This window comes from Chlorocebus sabaeus, chromosome X (genome assembly GCF_047675955.1).
Source record: "Chlorocebus sabaeus isolate Y175 chromosome X, mChlSab1.0.hap1, whole genome shotgun sequence".
In the NCBI taxonomy this organism is placed as follows: Eukaryota; Metazoa; Chordata; class Mammalia; order Primates; family Cercopithecidae; genus Chlorocebus; species Chlorocebus sabaeus.
In genome coordinates, this window is record NC_132933.1 from 27,909,779 (window position 1) to 27,923,721 (window position 13,943).

General features: G+C 32.2%; 1 long non-coding RNA gene across 1 annotated transcript in view; it reads right to left on the reverse strand.

Moving 5' to 3' along the window:
* LOC140710740 (uncharacterized) overlaps window positions 1-13,943 on the reverse strand; it is a 105,121-nt gene that overhangs the window by 44,901 nt on the left and 46,277 nt on the right. The window lies entirely within an intron of this gene.

Below are 13,943 nucleotides of genomic sequence, written 5' to 3' on the forward strand. Positions count from 1 at the left end.
ACTAAATGCAGAGGCTAACTATATTTTTATTCCTTTATTATAAGTTATTTTTCTTCTATAATTTCTTATTAGAGGCTTCATTTTTCCTTCACAAGTAAACATTCCAGTAGAGAGTGTTTTGATGCTTTTTAGTCCTTGTCCAAACAAGGAATTTTGGAATGGGCATCTAGGTATGTTCAAGATATTCTGCTATTCTCCAAGGGTCAAAGGGGGCCAGTTAGGCATTGTTTCAAAAACCATCACTCCTAGCCAACAATGTTTTAAAATCAACATAACTATATTGGGTCAAATACAAAAATGTCAAGTAACTCCATACATTTTCTAATAGCAGCATCTTTGACAACATCTCTGGGATTACCAGTTAATTTATCAACTCCCATTGCTGCCCAAGGATCTTGGGTGCCAAAAATTTGAGAATCTACTCCTGCAGAAGTTTAGGAAGGAACTGGAATCTCTGTCACTTACATCAGGCAGATAACTTAATTTTACTTATTTTTATTCTTGCAAGCTGTAATTTCGGGGGTATTTTGCTTCTACTTTTTCACAACTCTTGTAGATTTCCTGAAATGTCCCAAATGTAAGTATAGTTTAACCTACAAATCATCCATTTTCTCTTTAAATCATCTTTATGTTCATCATCAATAGCTTATATTTATGTATTTAAGTATTTATGTGTATATGCTATGCAGTTTATGTACTTTTTCACACCACAACTCAGTATAAGTATTGTTATCCTCATATTTTTATTGAGGTGAAATTTACATAATATAAAATCAACCAAGTTAAAGTGTAAACTCAGTGGCATTTAGCACATTCACAACTTTATCCAATAATCACTTATATCTAGTTTCCAAATAATATTTTACCCACAAAAGAGACTCTATACTCATTAGCAGTCACTCCCAATTCTCCCCTCCTCAAACCCTCGACTACCATTAATCTGCCCTCTGTCATTATGGATGTGCTTATTCTAGATATTTCACAAAAATGAAATCATACAATATGTAATCTATTTTGTCTGGCTTCTTTCACTTCATCTAGAGTTTACAAGATAAACCAGTGTCCTTACATGCATCAATAATGCAATAGTTTTCATGGCTGAATAGTATTCTATTGAATCTATGTGCTAACATTTGTATATCCATTCATTCATTGATGGACATTTGAGCTGTTTTCACCTTGTAACTATTGTGAACAGTGCTGCTAAACACATATGTGGACATTTATTTGTTTGAGTACTTGTTTTCAGTTTGGAGGAATGGGGTATGTACTTAAGAGTATACCATATGCTTGGGCTTTTGGTAATTCTGTTTAACTTTTTGAAGAAGAGCTCGATTGTTGTCAGTTTTAGCTAAATCATTTTGTATTCCCACCAAGAATTATAACTTCTTCACATCCTGAGCATATGATTATTTTCTATATTTTTGATTACAGCATCCTAGTAGGTATGAAGTTGAATCTCAAAGTAGTTTTGACGTGCATTAACTGAATGAATGATGATGTTGAAAATTTTTTCATGTATTTGTTGGTCATTTGTGTATCTTCTTTAGACACATGTTTATTCACATACTTTGCTTATTTTTAATTGGGTTATTTCTCTTTTTATTGTTGAGCTATAATAGTCTTTTATATATTCTGGATACCAGAGACTTATCCTACACAAGACTTGAAAATGTTTTCTCCCATTAAGTTGTCTTGTTCACTTTTTCATTTTTAATGTTTATAGATACATAAGAGTTGTACATATTCATGGGGCACATGGGAGATTTTGAAACAAGCATGCAATTCATAATTATCAAACCTGGGTAGTTAGGACACCCAGCACTTCAAATAATTATCACTTCTTTGTGCTGAGAACATTCCAGCATTCCATTTCTAGTTAGTTATTTTTTTTAAAGTCTATTCATATCTTTAGTCCATTTTTAATCAGATTTTTTTTTACCATCTGAGTTCCTTATATACTCTGGTCATTAATCTATTGTCAGTTTAATAGTTTGCGAAACAAAACTGCATGGTACTTGCATAAAAACAGACACTAGACCAATGGAATAGCATAAAGAGCCTGGAAATAAACTTGTGCAATTACACTCCATTCATTTTCGACAAAAGCACTATGAGCATACATTGAGAAAAGAACAGTCTTTCCAATAGATGGTATGGGAAAACTGGATATCTATATGCAGAAGAATGAAACTAGACCCCTATCTCTCACCATACATAAAAGTCTAATGAAAATGGGTTAAAGACTCTAATTTAAGACCTAAAACTGTAAAACTACTAGAAGAAAACATTGAGGAAACTCTCCAGAACATTGGTCTGTGCAAAGATTTATCGAGTAAGACCTCAAAGTACAGCCAATCGAAGCAAAAATTGACCAATGGTATCACATCAAGCTAAAAATGCTTCTGCACAGCAAAGAAAACAATCAACAAAGTGAAGAGACAACCTACAGAATGGGAGAAAATATTTGTCTTTTCATTTCTGTAATAGTGTCACTTGATGCACAGAAGTTCTTTATTTTGATGAAGTCTAATTTCTCTATTTTTTATTTTGTTGCTTATGTTTTTGGTATCATATTCTGAGAATTAATACCAAATACAAGGTTATGAGGATTTCATGCTAGATTTTCTTCTAAGAGCATTAGAGGTTTAGCACTTACATTTAGTTTTGATTTACTTTAATATTGTATATATTGTGAGATAGGAATCCAAATTCATTATTTTGTATTTGGATATACAGTTCTCCTAGCACTATTTATTGAAGATAATATCCTTCCCGCATGACACAATCTTGGTGGCTTATTCTAAAATCAATTTGCCATAGATGTATAGGTTTATTTCTTGACTGTCCATTCTATTCCCTGGGTGTATATTTGTTTACTTATGCCAAAACCACACTGTTTTTAATATTGAATCTTACTTATAAGCTTTAAAATCAGAAGTGTGGGTCCTCCAAGTTCATTATTCTTTTTCAAAATTGTGTTGACTAGTAATATGGCTTAACTGTGTCCCCACCCAAATCTCATCTTGTATTGTAGTTTCTATAATACCCATATAGCATCGGAAGGGACCCAGTTGGAGGTAATTAAATCCCCATGCTGTTCTCATGATAGTGAGTGAGTTCTCACAAAATCTGATGGTTTTATAGGTGTCTGGCAGTTCGCCAGCTGGCACTCAATTCTCTTGCCTGCCGCCCTGTGAAGAGGTGCCTTCCACCATGATTGTAAGTTTCCTGGCGCCTCCCCAGCCACGCAGAACTGTGCATCTATTAAACTCCTTTTCTTTATATAATAAATTACATAGTCTTGGGTATGTCCTTGTAGCAGCATGAGAATGGACTAATACAGCTAGTCAGTATCCCTTGCAAATCTACATGAACTTCAGTATGAACTTTTCTATTTTTGTCAGAAGACATTTGTGATTTTGAAGAAGTTAGCATTGAATCTATATGTGTCTTTGGAGAGTAATGCCATCTTTATGATATTGTCTGTCAATCCATAAACATGGGATGCCTTCTTTTTTATTTAGTTGTTCTTTAATTTATTTCAGCAGAGTTTTATAGTCTGAAATGTGTAAGTCTTGCACTTCCTTGGTTACATTTATTCTTATTATTTTATATTTTTGATACTATACTAAAGGGACTTTTAAATTTTACTTTTGGATTTTTCATTGCTAGTTTGTAGAATTACCACTGCATTTTGTGTGTTGATTTTGTACACCACAACTTTGTGGAATTTGTTTATTAATGCTAATAGTTTGTGGGGGTGTGTGTGTATACTTCAAGATTCTTTCTATAAATGATCATGTCATCTGTGAATAAAGGTGAATAGAGATAGTCTTAATTCTTCCTTTTCTATTTGAATGATTCTAACATTTTTTTCTTGTTTGAATGCTTTGGCTATAACTTCTCATAACCTGTTGAAGAGAAGTGGTAAGAGTTGGCATCCTTATCTTCTTCAAGATACAAGGGGGAAAGTTTTAAGTCTTTCACCATTAAGTCTTATGTCAGTGATGGGTTTGTTAAGTATATACTTCATCACTTTGAGAAACTATTTCTAGTTTGTTGAGTGTTTTTATAAAATGTTGCATTTTGTTAAGTATGCTTTTTGCATCAATTGACATGATCATGTGCTTTCTTTACTTCATTCTGTTAATGTGGAAAATTCCATTGACTGATTTTCTTATGTTGAAACACACTTATATTCCTGGGATAAATCCAACCTGGGCATGACATAGCGTCCAGATTTGCTTTGCTGGTATTTCTTGAGGATTTTTTGCATCAATATTCATAAAGAATTTTGTTCTATATAATTATTTTCTTGTGACATCTTTGCTTGCTGTGGGTATTGGTGTAATGTTTACTTCGTTGAATGTGTTATGAAGTATTCCCTTCTCTTCTATTTTTCTGTTAATTTTTATATTTATCTAATTTGTTGGTGTACAAATATTTGCAGTTTTTATTTCAATAAGGTTAGTAGTAATGCCCCACTTTTATTCTTTCCTTTAGTTATTTGTGTCTTCTCTTTTTAAATGCATTCCTTTTAGCTAAGTTTTTATCAGTTTTGTTAATATATTCAAAGTACCACCTTTTATTTAATCAAATAAAATGCTATTGTTTGTTATTTCTTTATTTTGTTTATCTTCCTGCTAATTGTTACTTCCTCCTTGCTGTTAGTCTTGGATTTAGTCTACTCTTATTTTTCTAGTGCCTCAGGTATAGAGTTATTAATTTGGATTTTTTTCTTTTTTAATGTGGATGTTCATAACAATACATTTCTCCCTGAGAACTGCTGTTGTTATCTCCTATAAGTTTTGGTATGTTGTGCTTTTATGTATTTTTAAATTTCCTATGTGATCACTTCTTTGATCCATTGGTTGTTTAAGAATGTATTGTTTAATTTTCATTTTTTGTGATTTTGCCTTTTTTGTTATTAATAGACTCATTTCTTTGTGGCTACAGAAAATAATTGGTGTGATTTTAATGTTTTAAAAATGTATTAAGACTTGTTTTTTGACGTAACATATGGTCTATTCTTCAGAATGTTCCATGTGCACTGAAGAAGAATGTGTTTTCTGCTTATTTGTGTTAGTGTGTTCTCCTTATGTCTATTAGGTCTGCTTGATTTATAGTGTTGTTCAAGTCCTTTATTTTCTCCTTTCAATTCTGTCAATATTTGTTTCTTATATTTGGGGACTCTGTTGTTTGGTGTGTATATGCTTATAAATATTTACATTATTGGTGACATGACCCTTGATATGTAATGTACATTTTTGTCCCTCATAACCATTTTTTTTCACTTAAAGTCAATTGTATCTTGTATTAGTATAAATACCCCAGCTCCTTTTTGGTCACTATGTGCATAGAATATCTTTTTCTATCCTTTCATTTTCAAGCTATTTGTGTCTTTGGATCTAAAGTTTATTTACTTCAGTCTGCTAATACATTTCATTTTTTATTTCATCCCGTTATATTTAAAGTAATTACTGATAAAGAAAGACATTCTTCTTCCATTTTGCCATTTTGCTACTCATTTTCTCTACATCACTTTTGTTCCTCAAGTTTTCCATTTCTCCCTTATTTTGTGTTTAATTGATGGTTTTAGTGTAATGTTTTGAATCTCTTCTCATTTTATTTTATCTATATTTTTAGCTGTTTTCCTAGTTGATACATTAATATTATAATTAACATCTTAAACTTATAACAAAGTATTAAATTAATACCAACTTAGCTTTAATAGTATACAAAAATTATATTCCTACATATCTTCCACATTACTTTGTTATTGTCAGAAATTACATCTTTGTACACTGTTTACCATTAGCATCTATGTATATTTATAGTTGTATGAATTTATCTTTCAAATCACATAAGAAATAAAGAAGAACTATAAGCAAAACCTATAATAATCCTTGTTTTATGTTTACCAGTATTCTTTATTTCTTCATTTGGCTTTGAGTTACTATCTAGTGTCCTTTCATTTCTGGTACAGCAGGTCTACTGTAGCAAACCTCAATGTTGTTTATGAAAGAATGTATACTATCTTGTTTATTTGCATATCTCACAACTTTATTGGGAACTAGAGATTTGAATATTATAATTTGTTACCTCTGGAAATTTGAAACTTCCCTCTCCTTAGTGTTTGTTGTTGCTTGCTGTGACTTGTAGTTGATTCTTTAATAACTTTTATAACTATATTTTAAATACTGTATTCTTATTGTGTTTGATATTTGAAGTCTTTTTCCCTTCAGCTTGTGGTTGGGTAGTGGTTTAAAATAGATTTACTTAAATAAAGAGATAAAGGAGGAGGAGGAGGAAAACGAGGAAGATAAGGAGAAAGGGAAGGAAGAAGAAAAGGAAAAAGACAAAAAGGAGGAGCAAAAAACAAGAAATAATTTCTGACCTTTACAGAATGCCTCTTTTTTGTTGTTTTGTTTTTGAGTACTCCTTCAAGTCTTAGCCATATTTTTAAACGACTCTTCATTAGTCTTCACTTCTTGCTTGCAATGAGCCTAAATCAGCCATTGATGAAAGCTTAGAGTCATCCCAGGTCTTCTCTGACAATTCTTCCTTCCCTGGGCATTGTACTGGCTTTCTACGTTCCCTTACACATAAGAACTTTTCAAAGCCCTTATTCTTCAAAGCAGCTATTGCCCCAAGTATTTCTACTAGGTTTTCATTATATCTGTTATTTCCTACTATTGTAGTCTTTTGCCAAAAGTGGAAGCTGATTGTTCATTTGCTTTTCAACACATTCAAGGAATGTCCTCTTCTTACCTACTTTTCTGCGTAAAGGGAGTTTCAAGTTAGGTGAAACAAAGGCAGATGCATTGCATTAATTCTTTAAGGAACCACTAGACAAGTTAAAACAGACAAACATAATCCTGGGTAAAATTCCTCTCTGCTGCATGCAGAACCAGATACTCACACCTGTAATGCTGACTTTGATCTTCAAAATTGCTGCTACCCCATTATTTTCTCCATTTTATAGATATATAATCAGAAGTCTAGGCTGAAGTCTAGAGAAGTTAAGTAAACTTCTAAGGTTTCATTGGTAGCCAGTGAAGGTGACATTATTTTTAAATCTGGGAATCCCTTATTCCTAAAATAGTAATTTTTCCATGCTGTGTGCTTCCTTATGTGCACATTTAGACTCCATATTTGGCCAAGCTGAACTCAATATACATGCTTTATCTCCATCTACACACTTGATCTCTGATTTCATCCTTAAAATCGCTGTCCACATAGTCCACTGTAACCATGCTACTACCTTCCTACTATCTACCCTTTTCCACACACTTAGTTTCTCCTTTGTTTCCAGTACACTTTGTGTCCATTACTGAACTATTCTTCAACATTATGCTGGAAACATACCTTAATAATATAGATCATTGTGCATTAATTTTGTTTACCTTATGTGTGAAAACAGGCAATAACAGTTTTATGTTCTAATTATTTGGTTTTATCTATTTTTCTCTCTTCTCCAGTAATACCTACTAATTGGCAGTTGAACCTCTATAACCAACCTTCTATATGCTTTATCTATTCTTCATTTTTCTCCTTTGTTCATTTTCTATGTATTCTTTTATTGCTTATAAAGTTTATCCTTTACAACACTGATTCAATTTTCTTTAATTTCAAGTATGCTATTTATTGCTATCAAGGCAGGTTTCCTGTAGCATGCATAGATTGGTGCATAGCAATAATTCAAAAAAATGCTAGTTATTTCCTGTAGGCGTGAGCCTGTATTCAAATTTGCTAAGCAATTTAAAGGTGCATTTGGATATGGTCCATTGGAAACATACTTTATAAGTAGAATCTCATTTTTTATATAAAAAAGAGTGCTAATTAGGGGCTTATCCACACTGTCTGAAAAATTCTGAGGCAATGCAAGCTTCACAGTATAGCTTTTTGTTGGTAAAGTAGCACTGAAGTGCTATTATCATAGACAATAAAGTAGTCCTGGGTATAAATCTGAATTACTTTAGGAGGTGTAAGAAATGACTATAGTATCCAGAGGGGAAAAAAATGAATCCAATGTATCAGAAGAAAAAGATTATATCAATTTTTGGCAGAATCAGAAATAAGTTTCTAATTTTTTCAACCCTATGAGAATACATAAAAGTTTTTTTTCACATCGGTTTTTTAAATGAGACTCAGAGAGGAGATTCTGGGCACCTTCACAATTCTACTATTTTCCCAGCAAAGTATATAATCAATAAGATTAGAAAGCTTAAGATTAATACTAAACCAAATATAAATTAAACATCATTCACAAGGCACTTTAGAGTGACACAATACCTCATAGTACTGACTGTAATACTAAATGCTGACTGTACTATGCATATAGAACTTACAAGTAGGCTGGGCGTGGTAGCTCACGCCTGTAATCCCAGTACTTTGGGAGGCCGAGGCAGGTGGATAACTTAAGCTCAAGAGTTCATGACCAGCCTGGGCAACATGGTGAAACCCCGTCTCTACAAAAAACACAATAATTAGCTGGGCATGGTGGCTCATGTCTGTAGTCCCAGCTACGTGAGAGGCTGAGATGGGAGGATGCTTCAGCCTGGGAGAAGGACGTTTCAGTGAGCCGAGATCATGCCACTGCATTCCTGACTGAGCAACAGTGTGAGACACTGCCTCAAAAACAAAAAGAAAAACAAAAAAGTTACAAGTAATTCAAGTCAAATGAGTACTGATTTTATGGTCATTTAAAAGACCCTGGAAATTGACATTTGCCATTAGGGTGTATCAAATCTTCTTTAGTGGGCATTTGTCTTATTCTTATAAAAAATTCATTTGTTTCCATTTTCATAACCTGGAACATTCTCTAATACTACTTTAATTAAAATTCAGATTTTATAACATAAAAGTGACTGGCAAAAAAATTGGGATGATGCTAATGACCTTTTTAATTAATTTTAAATGTTTCTTTTCTTTATATTCTAGTTAGTTAATAAAGGGGAAAAGAGTTGGTATATTTTATATATAATCATTATTGATTTTTTCAAATTTATTATTATACTTTAAGTTCTAGGGTACATGTGCATAACGTGCATGTTTGTTACATATGTATACTTGTGCCATGTTGGTGTGCTGCACCCATCAACTCGTCAGCACCCATCAACTCGTCATTTATATCAGGTATAACTCCCAATGCAATCCCTCCCCCCTCCTCCCTCCCCCCTCCCCATGATAGGCCCCGGTGTGTGATGTTCCCCTTGAAACAAATTGTCTTTTTCATAACATTAGAACAAATTGTACATTTTCTTAATTTAGAAAATATAAATTGTATATAACAACTTCTTTGTCAATAATTTGCATATATAAGCGATTTTTCTAGAAACTGATGTAGAATCATGGCATAAATATCCACTTGCATAATACAAAAACCTGTGCAGAATTTGACGTGAACTGCAATGCTTACAGAAGGGCACACGTACCCAAGTATTACCACTTTTAATCATGACTGGGAAGTCAAAAGCTAAAAGTACTACTAAGAACACACTAGTTCATGTTTCATGTAGAGTGAATAAAACAAGAAAAGCAGAGTAGCTTTTGTTAATTTGAATGAGAATACAAAATTATATTTCTTCTAGACAGCAGCATTTTTGTTTTACATTTATCTATTAAAGTATTATTTTGCTGTTACAGAGTATTTTCATTCACACCGGCAGAAGGCCAAGATGATAGAGTAGATGGAATTTGGAATGCTATAGTTTAGGGAGGAGATCATAAAGGAGGGCTCAATGGGTTTAGAATGCCAACTACTTAAGCACCTGGAGATGAAATGTGCTGTCCTTGACTAAATTCTTTCAAGTGTGTCTTATTTCAATAATCGTGGAATCACAGCCAAGTTCTAGGTGTATGCAGTTGTGGAAATAACAATCCTGTCAATATAGAAGATTGTCTCCCAACAATGTATAAAATGAGACAGAACAGCTCACGTATATTATCATTCTATTTATATGAAATATCAAGAATAGGTGAATCCATACAAACACAAAGCAGATTTATATTTGCTAAGGGCTATGGTGAGGGAAAAAATGGGGAGTAGCTGCTTATGGGCATGGAGTTTCTTTTTAACATGATGAAAATATTTTGGAATTAAATAGAGGTGGTAGTTTCACAATGTTATGAATGTATTAAGTGCCACTGAATTGTTCACTTTAAAATAGTTAATTTTATGTTGCATTAATTTCATCTAATTTTTAACGATAAATTTAAAAATAAAATCATAATAAATATTTGAAAGCATCCAGAGAGAAATAATGCACACCTAAATGGGAAAACAATTTGAATAACAAAGGATTTTTACATCTGAAATCATAGTTAACAAGGAAGTAGAACAACTATTTTTTCAGCACTGAAATATAAAAACTGTTAACAGTGAACGATATATCCTGTGAAAGTATCCGTAAAGAATTAAGAGAAAATAAAGACATCCTCAATTGAAGAAAAACTAACAATTTGTTGCTATCAGGCCTACCCTTGAAGAATGGTTAAAAGAATTTTAAATAGAAAAATAATGATAATAGATGAAGACTTGATCTTTCAGAAAAGAACGAACAATGGACTGGGTAAAAACTACAGGAAAACGTAAGAGATTATACGTCACCTGATTAATTTCTTTTATTATCCTTTATGATTGAATAAAAATGATCATACCATCTTATGTGGTACTCAATGTATACAGAGGAAATACTTAAGACAATTATATTTAAAAAGTGGAGAAAGTGTAAAGATCTAAGTGGAAGTTAAGTTTCTTCGCTTTACTTGAAATGTTAAGACATCAAATCCAGTAGACTGTGATAAAGCATGTATATATGTGGTAATAGCTAGAGCAACCACTAAGAAAATTACATAAAGAAATATACTTTAAAACACCTTAAATAGGAAAGTTAAAATGCCATTTTATAGTCAGAAATATGAAGTGGAGAAAGTTTTCTAGGTTGACAAAAAGACTGATAGTGTTATTTAATTAGAAATAGACTACAAGTAACAAAAAAGTAACAGCTAGTGATTAGCAAGTTAATAATAGGTCAAGTTTGGGGGAGCAAAAACGAAAGTTGAGATACAGTGGTGATTATAATGGAGTTTGAACTTTTACGTTTTTCCCAAAAAAAGTATAATTTCTGGGGAATCCATCAGCATTAATATAGATGGCATTAATTAATGAGGCTGTGAGTTTGTTTGGTTGATTTTAAGGCACAGACAAATAATTCTACTGCCATTAGTATTACAGATGGACTTACAGTTGAAAATAAACCTCAAGGCAAATTGTAGTTGAAGTTCTGTACTATTCATTCTACACAATGATTAAGTGTGCCCTTAGACCTCATGAGAAGCTACAAATTAAATAACCCTCAATAAGCAATAAAGTGTTGTGCATTTTCTCTACTTTATAGCTTTAATAATAAAAAACAAAATACATAATAGAAATCAAAATAGTGGAGGTGTGTTTTAAACTAATTTTAAAATGGAAACATCATATTAGAATTATATATAATACTTTCACAAGTTTATTTTAAATACCAAGTAAAAGACATGTAAGTTTAACAGGTCATGAAAAGGAGTTCTCAGCATTATATTTACAAACTTTTAACAAGTAGGGACAGATTTTTCCAGTCAAATTGTATAAAATAGCACTCTCTTGAATAAAATATTATGATCATGGATGCAAATGGAAAAAAAAAAGCACTTCTCAAACTCTAATGTGCTTACAAATAGCCTGCCAAACTTGTTAAAATAAAGTTTCTAATTCAGCAAATCTGGAGTGGGGTACAAAAATTTGCATGTCTAACAAGCTCCCAGGTGATGCTGATAACTACAGATTTTGGACCACAGTTGAGTATCACAGGTCTAACATATTAGGAATGTGGTACTAATAAGGCCAACATTATGAATTCTAACTTATATTGGCCAGTTAACTTGAAGTAAAATGAAAGAACATAGAATCTGGAATGAGGTTGAACAGCCACCATAAATTATATCACTTACTCCAAAGATTTTACAAGTCATTTATACAAAAGTGACAATCAGAGATTATGTAGAAATATTTCGTAGCAAACAGGTCAGAATATCCCAAATTGTAAGTACAAGTCAATATACATATTGATCAATATAAAAAGCAACTTCTGCACTTTGGCCTACTATTTCTCTTACTCTACCCCCTTTCAGCCTCACATCCCCAGGCCATTATTTTTGAGGCCTCTTTGTTTTCGGTCCAAGGATCTGTAAGCATCTGAAGTACAAAGAATTAGCAACACTATTTAAAAATATTCACACCTATAAAAAAGAGGAAAGAAATAATATGATTAAAATAATTTCTATAAGAATTATCAGGAAAAGTGTACTCAGTATAAATTATTAGGAAACAATAAATATCAAACAAGTGGTTGGTAAAATTTTGACTAAATGTTGTTCTTTTGTTTTTGGTTGCTACTGTTGTATTTTGAATGTGCACCAACCTTCATCTCGCTAATTTTATTTCCAAAAAAATTAAAACAATGTTAAATGACTTATAGTTCTTATTCTTTCCAAATCAAACACTCTAAAGTGAAAAACAAAGAGAGTTAGTCTTTCGCACTTGTAAAATATACATGTATTTTGTCTAGATACAATAAAGAAAATGCAACATTCTGTTGAATAAATACTTTCCATATTAGATAAAATGTGTGCCTTTTCTGAGCAACTACTACTAAGAAACCTGTTAAGATGAAAACTATTTTTTCATCTATCCCATTTTTTGTGCATAAAAATATGCCTGGCCTAACATTTGAGGCGGGAAGTGTCTAAGATAAATTAGACTAAACTAAATCTATTACAATATAGAAATTTCTCTCTCATTGAAATTAAAATTATATTTACTTGGCCTCTAAGGTCAATTGTTGATCTTTACATTAAGGGACAGACATGCCCCTAGTGGTTCCAATAGTGGATTTAAAAAAAAAAAAAAAACACTGGACAACCTTGGCTACTGTCACTTTTGCAATTAGTCATCAGAGAAGACTGTTTTAATCTCAGAGACACACATGGCTCATAAGCACCAGAGCTGTAGGTGTACGTGTAGTAATTTCTAACTCATGAGCATGAGAAACAACATTCTCATCAAATTTCTGTGTCTCTGTGTCTCTACTAGAATACTTTTTTATTGGACTGTTGTGTGTATAAAATAGAAATGTTGTGTTTCAAAATGAAAAGGATGCTGCTATGCATGGAAATACCATTAGCAAAAATGATGCAAATATATTTAAGTGGTGTTTCTCAAAGGACTCAATCTTTCTGTTTTACCTTAAAGCTGACAAATTATGTAACACATATATGTGATGCTCACTAGAATGAAGAAATTGCAACAAATCAGAATCAAACTAAAACAGAACATGCTCTCTTGCACTAAGTGTTAAAGTTAAATTAGCACTATCAGAAACACTTAAACAATATTTCTTCCATAGCGTAGGAAGTTAGTCTGGGTTTCACCTAAATCAAAAGTTAGATACTGGTGTGTCTTGCTTAACACAGAAGTTTTACTACTGAAAGGGAGGATAATGGTACAATAGGCACATTCAGTGCATGGTCTATGTGAATTCTACACTGTATTATTGTGTGAAGTTGAAGCACCCTTCTGTAATATGCCCAATTAGCATCTAATATTTTATAAGCCTGGGTTTTTCTTGTTCTTCTTAAAGTTGGATGTTGAATATTTAATAGAATTTTGTTATTAAAAACCTTTTCTTGGCCATCTGGTAGAAGTATTCTGCATGTATTGAGATTTCTGACTTATTTTGGAAAATCAAAAAGCAGAATAATTTTTGCCACATTGTCAGATAATTCATTTTTTAGACTAGCTTTATCCACAATTTATGTATGCTAAGTAACATTTCATAGCAAATTGAGTAAATGGTGCTAAAGTTTGAAAGATAAAATTAAGGATTAGTGCAGTGCTG